This window comes from Falco rusticolus, chromosome 13 (assembly GCF_015220075.1).
Source record: "Falco rusticolus isolate bFalRus1 chromosome 13, bFalRus1.pri, whole genome shotgun sequence".
NCBI lineage: Eukaryota > Metazoa > Chordata > Aves > Falconiformes > Falconidae > Falco > Falco rusticolus.
Genome location: NC_051199.1, coordinates 26233871 through 26252550, shown reverse-complemented (window position 1 = coordinate 26252550; position 18680 = coordinate 26233871).

Below are 18680 nucleotides of genomic sequence, written 5' to 3'. Positions count from 1 at the left end.
AAGACTGATAGAAAGCATGGACCAAAACCAGGAGAAGAATCAACCCAGCCAAAGCCTAAAGCCAGGCAGCTTTACGTCCTGATGAACTTTTCACAGGTTCCTGATACCTTTTAAAAAGTAAGATCATTAAAGACATGGGCAGAAGCCTCAGATGAAGCAGGGCAGAGAAAAAGGCAGTTGAGCAAGAAGAGGAATCATTTTTAGAGCACAAAAGAAAGGAAACACTACAGTCTAGCAGACAGGTATTCCCGGTTCCTGCCAGTGCACGCTTTGTCTCAGGCTTTGCTGGCAAAGAGCCTCTCCCCGGCCCTGCCAGGCCCACAGGCTGAGCCCGACGCGCCTGCCCAGCCGCTCCTTCAGCCTCCTTGGGGCGACTAGGTAGAGAAGTTCCAGGCTTAATCTATCATGCAGAAACAACTGTTTTTAAAAATGTCATTCCCTTGCCTTTCACCTGCAGCACCACGGTGAGCTGGCGCCAGCTGGCAGCCTGCCCAGGCCGCTGCCACCGCTGCCCGGGACGGGGAGGAGATGGCTGTGCTGCGCTGCCGGGAACGCTGCCTCGCCTCAGCCACCCGGGGAGGCCTCAGCTCCCTTTCAACTCACCTTCTGCATCTACTGATGTTTTTCTGAATTTATCCCTGCTCCCAGCAGGTGGGTCCGAGCTTCCTAAACAGTGCTATTTAAAAATAAATAAAAATATGTCTCTAGACTAACAGACAGTCTCCCCGTTACCTAGAACACAAGTTCTGTTTCATGGCAGGCTACCCACAAGAAAAATGACCTGCAAATTCCCCATACTACCCCAACTGCAGCCGAGGATAGGCTGACAAGAAGCACAGAAGAGATGCTTTAACTGGTATTAGCCATTCTGGCCATGCCTATGCACCACATTATTGTATGTTATTTCCAGATGGCAGGTTGCTGTTTTGGTGGTGTTTGGTTGTTTTTTTTTTTAAAGCAACTGCCAAGTTTGCTAAGAATTATTTTGGAGAAGCATTAACTGCATTAAAAGGTCCTTTCTTTTTTTATAAGACATTTCTAATCTCACATCCCCTCTCTAATCACACAAACAGTTTAGACTAAAAAAAGCACTACATGGTAGGAAGAAGCGGGAGGGAGTGGGCACACACAGCTGTGCATGCTGCTGCCAGGGAGTTTGTTTTCCATTCTTGTATTGATCAAGATGCTCTGACAATTGTGCCAGATTCTCACAAATGCCATGTTTTGCAAACTGCCAAATTAAGAAGTGAAGATCTTGGGGGTTTAAGCATTATGTTTTAAAGATATTTCCCCCACCCCAAGAGAGCGTATGGTGGAAGGTGACACATTAAAAATTGTTTTACTGATGGCTGGTACTCAGGAACAAATTACTCTGTCAAGAAGAGTACTTGCTACTTGGTGTAGCCACCTGGCATTACTGATCAATAGATAGAATTCCAAGCAGTGGGGACAACTGCAGTCTCTCGCTGAAGGGGGATACAATTTGCCCTTTTCTTTCTGCTTGAAAAGAAACTGCCACCATGGACTCACAGGCACCCCCAGCCATCTGAGAACCCTTTTCCTCGAGCCACAGTCCTCATATTGGCAGTTGTAGGGATGAAATCTTACTTTCTCCCTCTATAGACTTGGTTTATAATCCCTTGTATATAAACCACGCATGCTGCAGCAGGACACATTTACCTTTAGCACTGTAACAGAATAAAATTGACCTGGAGTAGAGCATGTATTCCTAAGCAAAACAGCAGCAAGACGACCATTATGGGGTCCTAGGATCTATGCTAGCTTCATTTTGACTTGGGCATTACTTGATTAAGTAATTGAGCCTGCAATCTAAGGGAGTGCTTAGTGATTCAAAGAAATACTTGCAACTGGGCTGCAAAGAATGATCAGAGAATTCCTCCTTATACAAAAGTTGTCTTTGCAGCACATTACTGTCCCTGATCTGGATCTTCACCCACCTCATGCCTTGCAGCAGGGCAGGACTGCTCCAGCATGGGCCAGCAGCTCCCGTGTCCTGCAGGCTACCCTGCCCTTTACAGGGACAGTCGTGTAGCTTGTGTTAATTGATTTCTCTGTATTTCTGCATTTATACAACCAGGGTTTTAAACCTGAATTTCTTCTCTTCAAAAAATTGTACTCCCATAGTGAGTTGAGAGTAGGTCTTTCATCAATTATTCACTGTTCTGAAGACATAAGAACTATCTCAGGGCAAAATTGTGTTTCTTCTCACTCCTCAGAAGTAGATATTGGCAAACATGTACACCTCAGCAGAGAGCATATGGGAGCCACATTCACTTTTAGGGGAAGGAAAAAACCACCTCTGGCATGTTGTCATTGCATATTTGAATGACGACCTCCAGTTCAACAGTATTCCAGGCTTATAAATAGGGATGCTTAAAGACACTGACATTTTTCAAGTAGAACAGTCAAAAATTTTTTTATATTATCTTTACCATCATTTTTTATTCTTAGTTATATTTAACCTTTTTCCATAGAAGACTCTTGCCTCCAAAATTAAGAAAACAGAAATATAAGGATAGCAATGAACTCAAAATTCTTCTAAAAATGCATACTTTACATTTCTTTCTCTTTTATTCTCCCTGCCCCACTCCCACATCATCATCTTGATTGCAATTGCTAAACCAGTGACATTAAAAAAGTTGTCATATGATTTCATTTTCAAATTAAATATTCCTATATAGGATGAGGTAAATTACTTGAATCTGGCACAGAAAATAATGTATTCATTAACATGCCACAAGTTGAATTTTTCAAAATCTCTCAACCCTCCTACGAAAATTTTTCCTACCATCACTACTGATAAACCTTTCACTATGTCAAAAGAAGAATTAGGCTAACTTTAAGCTTTGCTGATAATCCCAACCAATGCTTCTAGCCCACTGTTTATCTTTTAAAGAATTTGCCATGAAATAAGAACAGTAAGGATAAGTAAAACTTGAGAAGAGCTGGTTTTGTTAATTTTTAAAAAATTAGGTTTTTTCCTCTTTCTCTTTGCTTCTGTCTCTATCCTAGAGAAAAGAAGAAAAACCCCAAAACAGAAACCGGGAAATGGTCCTTACAAGCATAGCTTATCGTGCTGAGGAGACTTCTACATACACCTTTTTTACAGAAAAAATAATCATTAAAAACTAACTCTAACTAAGAAAAAGTAAAGGTCTAAGGAGATTACGAATAAAAGGTATTGTTGGATTTGTTTTTAATGAGACACTGATTAATTTTTTTTAGTGTTTTTATTTTTACCCATATTTTTACTCAGATTCAGTGTAACCTAAGTTATTTTCCAACTGATTCTGTTAAACAGGACAAAGCCTTATATCTCCTGCCAGTTTAGAAATATGCAGGTGCTTGCATCTTTCAGAGCCTTTGTGAATATTGTACAACTTTCAAGTCTAACCTACTTTTCCTTCTTTTTTTTTTCCTAGAAATATTCTCTGGTCCCTTATGAATGTTGCAAAAGATTCACAAATTCTAACTGCTGCATAAAGTGGCAAAAATTAACATCTCCGAGAATGTCATTGAGATGTGCAGACATTTCCCCCTCCCACCCCAGTAGGCTAGACTTTGATGGGACAGGCTTTAAAAGGAATTTTTAAGCCTCTCAAAAACCATAGGAAAAAAAATAATGCAAATTATGAATTTCTTGCAAAGTTACCTGTTCTTCCATGGATCAAAACTTATTGGAATAGACTGGAAAATACTGCTTTATACACCATTAAGATTACCATGCTCTGCATCCCTGAAGTCCTATGTTTGCCAAATGGCAGTGTAGGAATTCTCTGGATACTACTCTTACTTTTTTCTCTTCCCCCCCACCCCTGTCCCTGAAACAACCAAGCATATAAGCCCATAAATAAAATTTACAGTACCTCAGTGAGTGGAAATCCAGACTGGCTTTGAAAAACACATAGTAGTTTGACTCAAAGCATATGATGTTACTGTTACCAGGAGGTAACAGCTTCTTTTAATGTCCTAAGGATCAGGGCTGTCCTCCATTCACACCTTCTAACGCAGCTGAATTTAAAAAAGCTGTAATATATAATTAAAACATCCCATATTACATTTCAAAACTCGAAGGAGAACACAACAAAATTATATCCCTATTAAAGAATTTGATTGGTGAGTTATGAAAGCTACAGAAGAGGAAGCTAGTCCCACTGAATTCTGCAGAGGTTTAGCATATACATCTCCTAATTGCATCGGGCCAGTCCTAACAATAAAAATAATCCTTGGAGTGGAAGGAATTAGTCTGCTAGCAAAATCTGGTCATAAAATTTACTTTGCTTATGAAAATATGAAGAATATTCCTCTCCAAAGATCTAGTGACAACTGAGTAAAAAAAATAATCATATTCTCAGAGTATATGACATTTAACTAATTAGTAAAGACTACTCGCCATAGAAGATTTATAGAAAAGTGTGTGGTCTCGGCTGCATTACACAAAGATTTATTGTCAAACATTCATTTCTAAAAGTGTATTACTCCCTTTCAGCTAGAAGTAGTCTGCCCTGGTTTTAGCTGGGATAGAGTTAATTTTCTTCCTAGTAGCCAGTGTTTGGGTGCAGGGTGAGAATCCTGTTGATGACACACCGATGGGTTAGCTGGGGCTGAGCCGGGCTCACTCTAAGCCAAGGGCTTCCCAGTTTCCCCAGCGCCAAGAGGGAGCAGAGCCAGGACAGCTGACCCCAGCTAGCCCAGGGGCTGTTCCATACCATAGGGCGTCACGCTCGGTATATAAGCGGGGGGAGGTGGCCGGGAGGGGCCAGTCGCTGCTGGGGGCTGGCTGGGCATCAGTGGGCAGGTGGTAAGCAACTGTATTGTGTATCATTTGTCTGTCTTGGATTTTCCTTTTTTTCCATTACTTTTATAACATTATATTTTATTTCTATTATTAAATTGTTTTTATCTCAACCCACAGGTTTTACTTTTTCCCAGTTCTCCTTCCCATCCCACCACAGCAGACTTGGGGGGGGGGGGGGGGCGGGGTGAGAGAGTACCTGCATGGTACTTAGTTGCCAGCTGGGGTTAAACCACAACAAACTTGAAGTAATTCATGATACAATCCATGTATGACAGGTGACTTAGTGTTACTGTAGAAAATAACGTGGTTTTTGGCTCTAACAAATACAGCATTTCCTGCTCATGACCACTCAGAATGTGACGAGTCATTAACCTCAACATTGCCATTGATTCACCGACTTTCCCGTCTGAAATTTCTTTTAAAAAGTAACCAACAGGCAAGACCCAGCTCCATACTTCACTGGAATTTCCCAGTCTCCCTCCAGTGCTTCCCCCCGACATGCAACGCAGAGCCCATAGACATCAGCAAGGCTCCCGCCACACCAGCCTGCAGACCCCCCTCGGCTGCAATTCTCCACAGCAAACCACGGTACTTTCAGACCTACAGGTCTTTAGGAAGTCTCCAGGATAGCATTATTCTCTGCTCTCTGGATGAAGGAGCTGTTTCCCCTTTTAGGAAAGCAAGTTTGCAGGGCACACGTTGCCCCTGCTTCACTGTTCTGCGCGGGCAGGTGGGGGGCAGAAGGGAGGACGACCCCGCCTGCCCCATCCCAGGCACGGGCTTCACCTGGGCTGAGGGGAGACTGCAGAAATAGAAGTTCCTTGTCACCTAAAGATGTTGCTGTTCTGTGACCGTTTACACGGTGACAAGCTGTACAGTAAAAGGTTAGGAAAGAAACATCAAGCTTTTTCCTTTGAAAAGCCAAAAATAAGGCTGCTACTTCTTTATGGGGTAGAGTGTAGAAGAGGGGTAATTTTTTCTTCCTAAATTAAAATGCAAATAGGTGGGATCTATGATTTTCTGCTGTAGAGAAAACAGTTGGCCTTTAGTCTTGCTACTTTTTAACTATGGAGAACTTCGACCTAAGTAATGAGCCCTTGAACATCAGCTTTTTGCTAACATCTCAAAAGAGGTGGTTGACTGGCCATAATACTTAACTTGCAAAGCAATTTTTTTCAACAATCCTTTCTATAAAAAACCCAAAAGGATAAAGTTTTAGTTCCATTTTTCTACCTAAAAAGCACTTTTTTTTTTTTTTTTACTAACTCACCCAGATACCCGACTGTGCAGTAAAGTGTTGATATGTATGGGAGAACACCCGCAAAACAACAGGTTACAACATATAGTCTGTGCTAAAATAGTAGTAGCCTTCCTTTACGGGCCACTGCTCTGGGATATATTTTTACTCAGCATCTTTGATTATGCTGCCACCAGCAGCTTTCAAGACATAAAAAGGCAAATGACAGGTGCTGTCAGTGACTCGAACAAAAGCTGTGGAAATTCACTGAGCATGTAATACAGTAGATTTTAGCAAAGCTAAAAACTCACAGTAGCTTTGACTAACTTGATCTTTCAGGAAGGTATTTGAGGAAGAGAGTCACAAAATAATGAATTGAATGTAGCGTTACATAACGAAGAACCCCCCAGGGTCTTGTCTGCTGCCTTATCTCATAAACTGTAATGATTTTCATGTTAGATCAAAGAACAGCATAAAACAAAATTGAGATGAAAACAACTATTCATTGCCCTCAAGTGTATAGCTTTTGTTTTAAGACACTCATAAGCAGCACTGGGGAAGGTATTTCTCTCTTTACACAAATCATTGCTCTGTAATCTTTTCTGTGGCAGCTTGACGAAGTCCATAGCTGGAAGCACACACCTCTTAGACCAGTTTTATTGAACTTTCCTTTCAAGTTTGGGGTAGCCAGGTGGAGCCAATATTCCCTTCAGTTTTTGAGAGGACAGGAGGAGAGAGAAAAAAAAAAAAAAAAAGGAAGAAAGGAAGATTGCCTCCACAACAAAACATTGACGTATGCATTAAGTTGCGTGTTGCAGCAGGAGCAGTGATTGCTGCCACGGACTTGGCTGCATTTCAGCCTGTGAGTTCACTGGGCATGCTCTTCTGCAGTCACCAGAAAGGGCGTTGGCTTGGGGAGAGCACCACGGAACCAGGACGCATGGAAAGGGTTTCTCCTTTGCGGGTTAGGGCATCAGGGGAAGTTGTGGAAAGTAGAAAAAATTACAGTGGAGCTTTGGGCGTCAGGACAACCGTGTAATCCCCCCATGGCTCACCGGTTCTGGAGTACTCTATCTCCCATTAGGCTCAGGAAACAGGGATTTCTGAAAACTAATTATATACGAGGACTGCCTCAACATTACCGTGCTATCAATTTCTAAGGAAACATTTTCAGATCAATCCTGCTGGAATTCAAATATTGGTAAACCGCTAAGGTCAAAGAGTACAGCGGTATGTAATCTGACAAGGGTCAGTAGGTAGGAAGGGAGAGAGATCGTAGCCCCGCCCTGTGCGAGACAACCCTGAGATCAGGTGCATTTGAAAGGAAATTTTAAAAGTGCAAAAGTCTGGGATGTTTCTTCTCACTAACGCTGCACTGTATTTACAACAATGGAACAATTAGATTTGATTTCCACACAGAGATACAGAGACAAGGGGAGATGATTTTTGAGAAATTATCTACTAAAAGAAATCAGAAATGATTTTTCAAATGCAAAGGCAGGCAATTTTTTCCCTTCTTGATGCATCATGAGTGAATCAATTCCCCAGAATTTCTTAATACAGAAATACCTTATTATGGTTTAGGGATAAAATTCTCATGAAATGTAAAATGAAAATGCTTATTACTTTTCCATTTCTAGTAATAATTTGTCAAACTTAGCTTCATCTTCGGTTCATGAACGATTCATGAGCAGTTCTTGAGTCCTTTTAATCTGTTATTTGGGCTTCTGTGATATTTGTTCTTTCCAATGTGTCTTGCTTATTGATCACCATAGTGCTCAGCACTCTGGATCTGCATGTGATCCTTGCTGGTCAGCCACGATTAATCACATAATTGCAGTCATGTAATTTCTTTCCTTGATTGGATGAATATGATTCTCTGAAGCAGGAGGTGTTCTTGGTGTTGTCTCAAGGGCTTTGAAGCACTCAGAGGGCTGGAAGATAAGTGGGTTAGGAAATGGTAGAAAACACTAAGGCTTTTTCTTTCTGGTTCGCTGTGGCCTCAGAGTCATAGTTCCCACCAGGCTAATGTAAGAATTATTGGCTGGTTACAGAATTTGAATTTAGTTATTTTTATTATGGTCATACAGGTGCATGCACTGAGATATGAAGAACGGAGGCAGATTTTTTCCACTTGGGTTAGCTGCTTGGCCAGGGATCTTAGGCTCTACCCCCTTGCTGTGGTAAATTATGCACTAAGTGTTAAAACATATTTTGTTCTGTTCTCATGAGCTTAAATTCATTTTGAATTACATTTTTTCTGTACTTTGTGAGTTTCTTAGCTAGACAGTACAATGAAATTTCCACAAATGCTCAATCATAATCAATAATTCTGGACAAATTTAGTCTTTTTGTAAGCAATTCTCAGAGGACAGCTGGATCATAAAAATACCTGGGAAGAAGCTAACCCACACACACAAGAAAAAAAAATCTTCAAATACATTTTTTCATTTTTCCTAACAGTCATCATGTCTCTTCCAATATTCACCTGTTACTGCGCAAAGCTACTACCAAATACTATAAGTAATATTAGAAAAATTGCTATTCCAAGTACTTGACTAATTAAAGCTAATTTTATTCGTAATTGAATATTGTAGTCAGAGTGCTCAGCTATGGACCAGTTTGATAAAAATAGATAAAAGCATATTCAAGTTACCCTTGGGGATAAGCTGAATACATGGGAGAAGGGGAAAACGAGTATAGGGTGTGACATACAGGGTAAAGAGTACAGGGTGTTTTCCCTAATACAGGCTCAGAAGATTTAGATTTAAAATTTGAGAATGTTTAATTAAAAATGAGCTTCACAACAAAAAGTCCTAAAAATGAGACTACTTCCCATCAACACTACTAGTTTCCAGCTTTGATGAATTATTAGACAGCAGATAAATAAACCTTAGAATAAAAAGAGAGAAAAGGAGTTCCTTTTATTAAGAATACGAATAACTCCTTAGACCAGTGTATGTTCTCAATAAATTTAAAGAATGAAAGTTGTGTCCAGAGTAGAAAGCTACAACTCAGTTGTACAGAAACATCTCAAGCAAATTTGTCATATAACAACTTCGTTACTCTGTTTTGAAGCATCTCAAAAGTGGGTTTGTTGGTGTGGTTTTTCCCCCCCCTCCTTTTTCTAGTCTTTCTTTTCTATTCCTTGTGAATTAGGTTGATTGTACCTGCAACAGTTCTATTTCCCATTCATTGCTTGCTTACCACAGAGCATCCTGGCAGTTTCCTCACCACCACTACACCCCAAAGCAGATCTAGATGGGGGGTTAATCCAGCCAGGAGCTGTCTCAGCAGCAGAAGCAAACTTGGTTATTTAGTGAGGTCCTTAAAAATGTAATCACTGCGTCACACCCCATGAAATTCACCTTGGGTGATAAATTTGCTTTAAGTAGCTTTTACCTGCAGATGAAGTACAATATTTATATTTGTGCTTAACTGGCTATGTGAGCTTGTCCAGCCACTCCCTCTGCCCCTTTTTCTTGCCAGTCCTACAGTTAATATTGTATACATATATAAAAAATTATTCAACTATTTACACACCATTGTAACAATTTTTTTAATGAAAATATTAATTGTTAATATTAGTGCTAAAATTAATGCTAGATTTCACCTACATAGGTTAAAAAAACCCAAATCTTCCTGAGGTTTACCTCATGCAAAAGTTTTACTAAAAACACAGAGAAAAAAAAAAAAAAGTAGTTCATGCCATTAAAAAAAACATTCAATTTGGCCATAAAGCTTTCTTCCACTCCTTTTGAGAGGGTACTCAGTAAATGTATTTTCTTCTTTGCAAGCCAGTGACTAGTTTTATGAAATGGTAGAAAAAATCTCTCTCATGCAATCTAGCATCCTCAAAAGCCTCTACTTCCTATTATTTAAGAAGGCCCTTGATGACATAATTTAAGAGGTAACAACTTGTTCAGCTAAAGTAATCCAAACGCTGGGACTTTGGGTTGGGAGGGGAAAGTAAACGATTACGGGTATGTTTGATCATAGACCTAAATTCTACGCTAGATTACATAAAAAAACCCACCAACATTCTAGCATTTTTCACTCTAGCTTTTCAGTTGCAGAAAAGATTATTCAAGATCATATGAGAATTTAAAACACTTCAAGGCATGATGGTTATGACAGGTAAACAGATTAATTGAAAGCAGATCTAAAATCTAAAAGGCAAAGACAGATCGACAGCCTTGAAATAGCAAGACTTCTTCTACTCTGCCTCTAGAGCTAAAGTGATGAGAGCACAGGTGACACTTTTGCCATAGCTTCTCCTGTGTGCATTCCTTTTTTCCTCCCTGTTTGGGAGCTCACAATTTCACCAGGAACTACTCTGGTTTGTTGCTTGAAAGCCAAGAAGATATTTCAATTTCTTAATGGAACCAGCTGAAAAAGCCCAGTGCAGCCTGTGAGGTGCTTGTTGCATTTTGGGGGTTGCCTGAATCTGGAACTTGAAGCTAAACAAGAGAACATAAAACTTGAAACCAGGCAAGAAATGCGAAAGGCAAGGCTGGCTGATGCCTGTGGAGGAGAAAGGCTCTGGGGTGGTGAGGAGTTCTCAGTGGAGTCTATTAAGCCAAATGTGTGGGCATTTTGGTTTGGTTTTCTTTTAATACATATCAGGCTTGGAACTTTAATCAGCAGATTTTCAGATAGCTCTGGTGGAACTCATGCCAGCAAGACCTCATCTGTCAGACCTTACTGAAATCCTCCAACTTCAGTTCAGAGGATTAGACTTCAAGCAAATTATGCAGCATAAAAATAAACTTCTGTAACTTGACTGTCTTTCTGTTGCTTCCAGGTTAATGTCAAGCCTACTAAACCATCAGTTTTAGACTTATCCATCAATCCTGGCTCCAGAAATGAAGATCTTGTGCTTGAGAGGTCCTAGAGCCCACCCCAAGCACCACAGATGGAATTACTTGATGACCAGTTAGGAAGTGACTAGGAAGGAAGGGGAAAGGACACCAAGATGTGTTTATCTCCTCTGAAGCTGCCCTCCCATTCCTTGACATAGGGGAAAAGTCTGGCTGGGAGTGTTGTGTTTGTTTGTTCTCCCCCCTTTTCCCAAATTTTGGGAAGTGAGGTGTTTCGATGCTCTGTATTCATTAGTTACAGTCATGATCTGCAGAGGACAGGGAACAGAATTAATTCTGGTTTCAATAGTCAAAGGCAAACTGGAAGTCAAAGTAATATTCATTTGTATTTGTTGAAAGCATTAATCAAACTTGAAGTTTTGCTTTTTTTTCCTTCCCCCTTAATTCTTTAAAAAAATAGATGACAAGCCATCGTTGTGTCAAAGCTCTGATAACGTTACCCAAATGAGTTTCCAGTGAAACAAAATCAGGCAGTAGCATCTATTATAATTATTCTTCCAGAGCTATCAGTTTGTTTATCACTGGCCCAAAGAAAACAAGTGTGAAAAATAAAGGGGTCAAAGAGAACATCCAAAGATACCAGTTTTAAAAATATCAAACAATATTGCCTGTGCCAATAAAATTAATATTTGCAAAAAGGCAAAAAATACATATTTTAACTTTAACATTGCAAAAAAGCTTCTATGATTACAAAATGGTTTGCTTTGTCTCAGAGCATTTACAGGTAGCGTCCTCCCTCCTCCCTCACAGTGGCGATTATTTCTAAGTGCATTTTGCAAAGCAAATGGAGTATTAGGTTTCCAGAGCAGTTTGAATTGAGGATATCTGAGTCAATAATCTGGAGATTTAGTCTCATCATGAAGGCTTCCTAATTGTACTTTCCTCAGATAGACCAAAATTAATTCTTGCCATTCTTCCCCTGAAATGTATCTGGGCTGATACACTGATAATAATTTTCTTATCTCAGAGACAGACAGCTAAGGGAAGAGCCTGGAAAAATAAAGGGAAATGTTGAAGGTGATTATCATAATGAGAATATTAATTAGCTCCATTTCAGACACCAATTGTTATCACATGAATCAGCCAGCAACTCTCCAAGTGTTTTTATAAGATTCCTCTATTTCTCTTGCTGTCATTACAGTCAGGAGGAGCCTTGTTGATAAGGAAAAAGTTGATTTGGGCAGTTGGAAAAGAAATAATGAGTGTATAGCTAGGAAAGACCCATATAATTTATTTTTTTACTCCTCCAAAGACTTCCTATGGGTGACCACATGAGTACTTGGCAATTAATGCCATTAAAAAAAGAACAAGTGTTACCTGTTTCTTCTGTCCTCCGGCCAGGGGAACATGGTACCTAACTGGGCAATGGTTGTGCATGAGCAGTACCAGGAATCTGATTTTTAACCTCCTCTGTGGACTTACAAAGAAAAGCAGAGGAAGCAGCTTTACTTTTGTCTTTTCTGAGAGGTTTTTCAAACCCACTTTTCTTTCCTGAACTCTGCCTTCTCTGGACACCCTCAGAACAACTCATTTTTTAATCTTGTTACCTAGAAAACATCACCATATTGAGATACGGCTGAGGCTGATGCTCTGGAGAGAAAATGTTTTTCTCTCTGCTCTGATGTCCTTTGTAAACAAGGTCTTTGGGTGTAGTATTGAGATGATTTCTTTAAACCCCTCGACACTGCATGTTAAGTTTCTCTGAGCCACACTCTCAGTGTTACTCTGCCTCAGGTTTCTGCCACCCATTCAGGGTATGTTGTAAATCGTTTCTCTCAGAAGGGTATAATTTTGTGGTTTCTTCCCATAGGTCTGCCCGATATCGCTGGCTCTCTTACATCAACTCCCTGGTTTTGAGCAGGAGTTCTCTAGTTTAATACCAGGCTAGAAATCCAACAAGCTGACATTTACTCCCACTCCTCAGTGAGCCGTGAAATGCAGGGGTTTGAACTGCAGCCTGCCGTGCCTCACAGGACATCTCCCAGCACAACAGGGTCCGATGCCACCTGCTGCTTACACGTAGCCTGTTTTCAGGAGACAGGTTAGCCCTGTGCTAATTTAGGTTATACCTTCCAGTAATTGTTCATGGGATGTGTCAAAGTGCTGGTTAAACTCTGATAAGTTACACCCACTTGTAGCTCTGCCCACTCATAGCTTAGCCAAATAATACAGCTAAATTTATCTCAAAAACACTTCTTAGGGTCAAGCTCATTATTACTAAGAGCTTATTTGTCAGTGTCTGGTTTTCATTTCCCTAGAGATTGGTGGCATGGTAAAGCAGAAAGACCAGCTTAGCCATACAGACTGCAAAGAAGCGCTACAGAGAAAGCAAGCAGGAGTTTGAAGCAAGCTTTGTAATAGAAATGAAACATATGTTTTGAAAAAAAGAAGTGAAGCTATGTTCTCATTTACTAGTAACTTTTCAAAGCTACAAGAAGAATCCATGCCTTCCCTTGTAGCCCTGTCTCTCAGCATAATTTTTTCTGTCCTTTAACCCTCTATTACAACCCCTCAGGGCAGAGGGGGCTCTCACCACTGCACTGTGCTCCAGCCCCTATCCTTAGCAGCATTTTCTTACCTTCATCCCCTGGCTTTACTTCAGCACACCTGCTCGCTCCTCTCCACAGCATCTCTCACCAGTGTCCCACAACCCACTTTTATAGGCTCCCCAGTGATGAGCACACCTGGTCCCACAGCTGAGCCCAGGGAGGATGCACCAGCCAGCTTGCTGAGTGCCAGGGCATCCGTTCTGATTTACAGTCTCAGCTTTCCTTGCCTCTGAGGCAAAACTCCCATGTTTTCTCTTCCACATTTCTAAATAATAATCACTTCTGCATTTTCCTGAGATTTTTTTTTTAAATATGTATAAGTACACATATAGTTATTAGTTTATGAATAAAATACATTTGTTTATTACTTTTGTGGCTGGGAATACACGTAGAGTTAAAATTAATAGCACGGATTTTTCTGGGCTTTCCAATAGATCTTGCCAGCAGTAGCATTTGCATAGGAAAACAACTACAATTAAAATACGATGTGAATCAAAAGTAAAAGCCCTTGATTCTGAATACCATTTTTCTCCTATTTATTGAATCTGTATATTACAGCAGCTCCTGCAAGCTGCATGCCATGTGTACAACTGCTAGGCAGCATGTAACCACAGACAAAATTTAGGAAAAGGGTCTATAAATCCATAATGGCATGTGTTTCATTTCTATAATGGGTATAAAAAACATATATCCACCTACAAATACAAGTTGTAGATGCAGAGGGATGTTACACCCTCACTAATCTATTAGACCAAGGTACAAAGTGCTTGATATCTCTGGGAATGTTTATATGTTGTATTTAGAGGTATGGTGTATTCTCACAGGACTTGGCCCGTGCAGCAAGAACACCAAAAGCCAAGTAGCCATGCTCATAGTACGCCAAAGTTATTTATCAGTTTGGTTTGTCATTGTGCTGACGGAGTCATGGAGTATTTGCTCAGCTCAGCACTGGCACAGCCCAGAACAGGATCTTTTTTTTCCCACGAGAGCAAGTTAAAATACAGTATTTCTATGATTTTAAAGCACAAGCTTTCTAAAACAAATTAGAATGCTCTGGGGTTTTTTTGTTTTCATTTATTTTTGCACACTTTCAAAGATAATGTTTGAAAAAATATTTACCGTGCTTCATCTGCATAAGGTCTTATTTAATACTCAGATTCTTTACACCTATATTTGTTGTGACAGTAGATTAATATTTGCTTACCATTATCTGTAACACCTATGGCACTCCCCCCCATCATCACAAATGCGCTGTAATCGACGGAGGCTGGGTCTTTGGGAGACTTGTCCCCAAGTGCAGTCACAAGCTGTTACTCTAACAAGCAGCACACAGACAGGTTTCCCCTCACTTTTCAACAATTCCTCCTGTCAGCTGGAATTATGTGTCCCACAAACTACCCTATTTAAACAGCTTATTTATAAGTGCATGAGGATGACTCCATGCTCAGATCTGTAACATAAATTCACTGATTTGCTTTGTTTCTTCTAGTTCTGATTAAGTAAATCTATCTCTTCAATATAATTGGTGTCATACATCAAACATTTTTGTCAATTTATATGGTTTTCAGACATTACTCATGGCAATGTTTTCCATAATTCCTCATAAGATTTCCCAATTAAGATAATAAAAGCTTTTCTGTTTTTATTTTCTATGGTACTTTTCATTTCCAGACTTGATTTTTACCCTCTCTCTTTCTATATTTGTTCATGATCTTGTTTATTTTGTGTCAGGGGATCCGTAAGTCCTGGCTACCCGTTCCCTTGGAATTTAGCCACTACTTCTTTTGCCTTACCTTACAGTTTCCCGCTTTGCATGGGGCTTGTGACCTGCCTGTGGTCCCCGTGTTTGACGTGCCATGCCCAATGTAAAAGCATGAGAACAGTCTGCATTTCTAAAGTTAAATTGCATCTTCCTTAAAAACAAACAGTAAAAGATGTAAATGTTGCTTTGTCAGTCTAGTCAGGAACACCTATGCCGTCCTTCAGCTTTCTCTCATCATCCTCTCTTCCTTTTATTCATGTTGCCATTATTAAGATTAATATACGACTGGATTGACTCTCTCAGTGAAAAGCACCATTATTAAAGCCTATATGAGTACGAATTCAATGCCATCAGAAAAGTTTCGGTCCCTGTGTGAGGGAAAAGGTGCCAGGCAATGCAATGGGCACGCTGCAGGGCAGATGAAACCAACAATTCTTTGCAACCTGCCCGCACCCACCAGCCCGCGGTGACACCATGGACAGGCTGTGCCGGGTCTCATGGGGCATTCAAAATAAAGCTTGGTTTAAATTATATTACTATGGACTCCTCTTTCTTCTGTATCTCCCAAAGAGGTGTTGTCAATGTAGCTGATCATTGCCATGGATGACATTCTCTTATTTTCTTATTCTCAGCCTGCAACGCCCATTTATAACCCCAGTTCTGCTCTCTGCAGGCTGGCTTCCCCAAACCCCCAAGCAGATGAGCACAAACTACTACAGAATTAATTGGAAGCCTCCCACTGCAGAAAGACAGAAGCATGTTGATGTATTTTCAGAGTAAAATAATATCTGAGACTGTAATAGTGGCCAGTGTAGTTAAACCTCTGCAGCTCTGCAACTAATAGGAAAGCCATGCTATTTTGTTTTAGCAAAAAAAGAGCACCGGGCTTTTTTATGAAGCAATTTTACTCTGCAGCTGGAAGTTGAACTGAAGGATGGCTCTCTGGTAATTTGTAATAGCTTGGGAGATATGGCTGCCACTTCGCCTCAGCTGGGAAGGGCCACAGATGAATCAGCAGCAGCTTCCCCAGATGAAAATAGCTGTGTGTCTTTTAAATTTTTAATGGAGATTAACACTTTGTCATTGCAGTGCATCACTCAGCGTAACGTGTTGAATAATGCTCTGTGTTGAATAAGGCAGCGCGATGCTATGATGCACTGAAAAGATACAATGACAAATCTCTGACATAAAGCATGTCCTTGTTTGAACTGGTATGTGCCTCTCCCAAATAAAGACAGACACATTCCCATGATGGAGGACACGGAATGGCTTTCCATGTATTTGTTAGTAGATGTATAAATCCAAAGAAGAAAGTTAATTAGACTCCCTGCGTGTAAGGCAGTGGAGTACATTCTGATTACTAATTATTTTAATATAGGTAAACAGCTATTGACAGTACAAGTTATTTTCCTCTATCCACAGCTAAGAGGCTGCCAGGTATCTGTATAACAGCTCAGAGTAAACCTCAGGCAATTTAAATTATGGGTTTAAATCAATATGAAAATTGTTTTTGTAAAATACGTCAATGATTTTTCACTCTAGCTGGCTCAAATACTGCAGGTGTTAGTTCAGGTTTGGATGTTCATCCTGATGGCCCATGTTTCTGAGCTGACATTACACTTCTTTATCTACATATTCTCTACTTAGAGGATCTCTTACTCTGCAGTTACTCAGGCCAACATAGCTGAAACTAGCAAGATGCAAAAGCAAAAACTTGTGTAGCCAGAAAATCCTAATGCTCAATGCCCAGGTTAACCGCAGCCCATAACCACTCCTGCTTGCTCCCCTTGCTCAAGCACCCTTGCTTGTGGGTGTCAGTAGGGGCAGGGAGCACTTACCTGGGTGTTTTGTAAGACCAACGGTCAGAAGCACGTAGTTGTATTTGTTTTCCTTTGGCAACATCTCCCAGAGGTAGGCTGCTAGTGCTGTAGCTCTGAGCTTCTGAAAAGTCTTTTAGCTCATCTACCCCAGAAGCATCTCATCTTGTGTTGACCTTTTACTTCCAATTTACTTGTTACCTTAACAATAATTAAAACAATAAAAAAACCCTGAAAGTTGTTATCTTGTATTTTCCTGTACTACAGTTTTTAAGGCATAATCTAATTTAAATGTTTCCAGTTTTCAATGTTTTGCAATTAATATTTTAGATGCAGCAAGATGCCTTGACTCTTGCAATTCATTGTTCTTGCAATTGTGTCAAAGTACCATACAGTACCTTCAATTTTGGTAAGCATTTTTCTTTTGCAGTTTAAACACTGTTTTGTACACTTTCCCTTTGGTGGTAACACCGATTTTTTTGTGTGAATGTTCTCCAAGGTTCTTTTCTATTTTATTCACCTTTAAATGTTTTTTGGAGTGCTTGCCATTTCTTATACCCTCAGATAATTCAGCAGTGGAAAACAAAGATGTCCTCCAATATTTCTACTTCCAGCTGGCATCAAAAACATATTTATTTAAATGATGACCAAAAACTGTACGGTTTGGATCAAGTTTGGATTAAGAAAGGCCAAAAAAAAAAATGGTTTGCTTGCAGTAATTAATGTTTTCCTTCCTGCTAGAGATCTACAGCAACTGGCACAAAGTAATTGGTCTATTTTTCAGATCCAGAGATGTCCAAACTCCTTGATAAAGTTACAGATAAATACAAACCACTTCAGAAGAGGGTAAGGGCCAGAAAAATAAGCAAAGAATCAGTCTGAGAAGAAATACAGAATAAGAAGCTCAGAGGACGGAGGAAGATCCTCTCCAGCAGCCTGAAAACTCCTGCTTTGCTGTGGGTGGCTGTCCTCGGGCAGCGACCGCTAACGCTAGAGGTGACACCCAGGTGAATTAACCTCTTGGCATCAGCCACTGGCCCTGAACACAGCAAAGTGACCAGTGAAGGAAACTGCATGAAATACCACCTTGGCTGTGGTTGGCATTGGAGAGGTGGAGGAGTTTCATGGCAGGACTTGGCAGGACTCTGAATTGATACATTTACTACCCAAACACTGTCTATCTCAGGCCATTAAACATTATTTGTGCTGGGTTCTGTTTGGGTCTCTTCTCATCCACAGCACTGTGGTCACTCACCCACCACTTTCATTAACCCCTGCAGAAGGCAGTGGTGACTCCCTGCAGACTTTGCTTAGAGCCACTGTGTCTCCCTTCCCTCTGAAGTGGCTCTTGCCCGTGTTCATGAGCACATAGCACATCTTCTGGGCTATGACGCAAGAAATTATTTGAAACCATCGAAAAAAAAAATCCCCTTTAAATAAGTTTTCAATAGTATTAATGTGTAGACCCCTGTTTTTCTGCAACCTTGAAATTTTACCTAAATTCATTGTGAACACAGGCATTAGTTCTTCTTCACCTCTGAAATACCCAGAATGTTTTGGGCAGGGAAAAAAAAAACCAAACAACCCAAAAAAACTAAAACTAACATTGTGAAAAG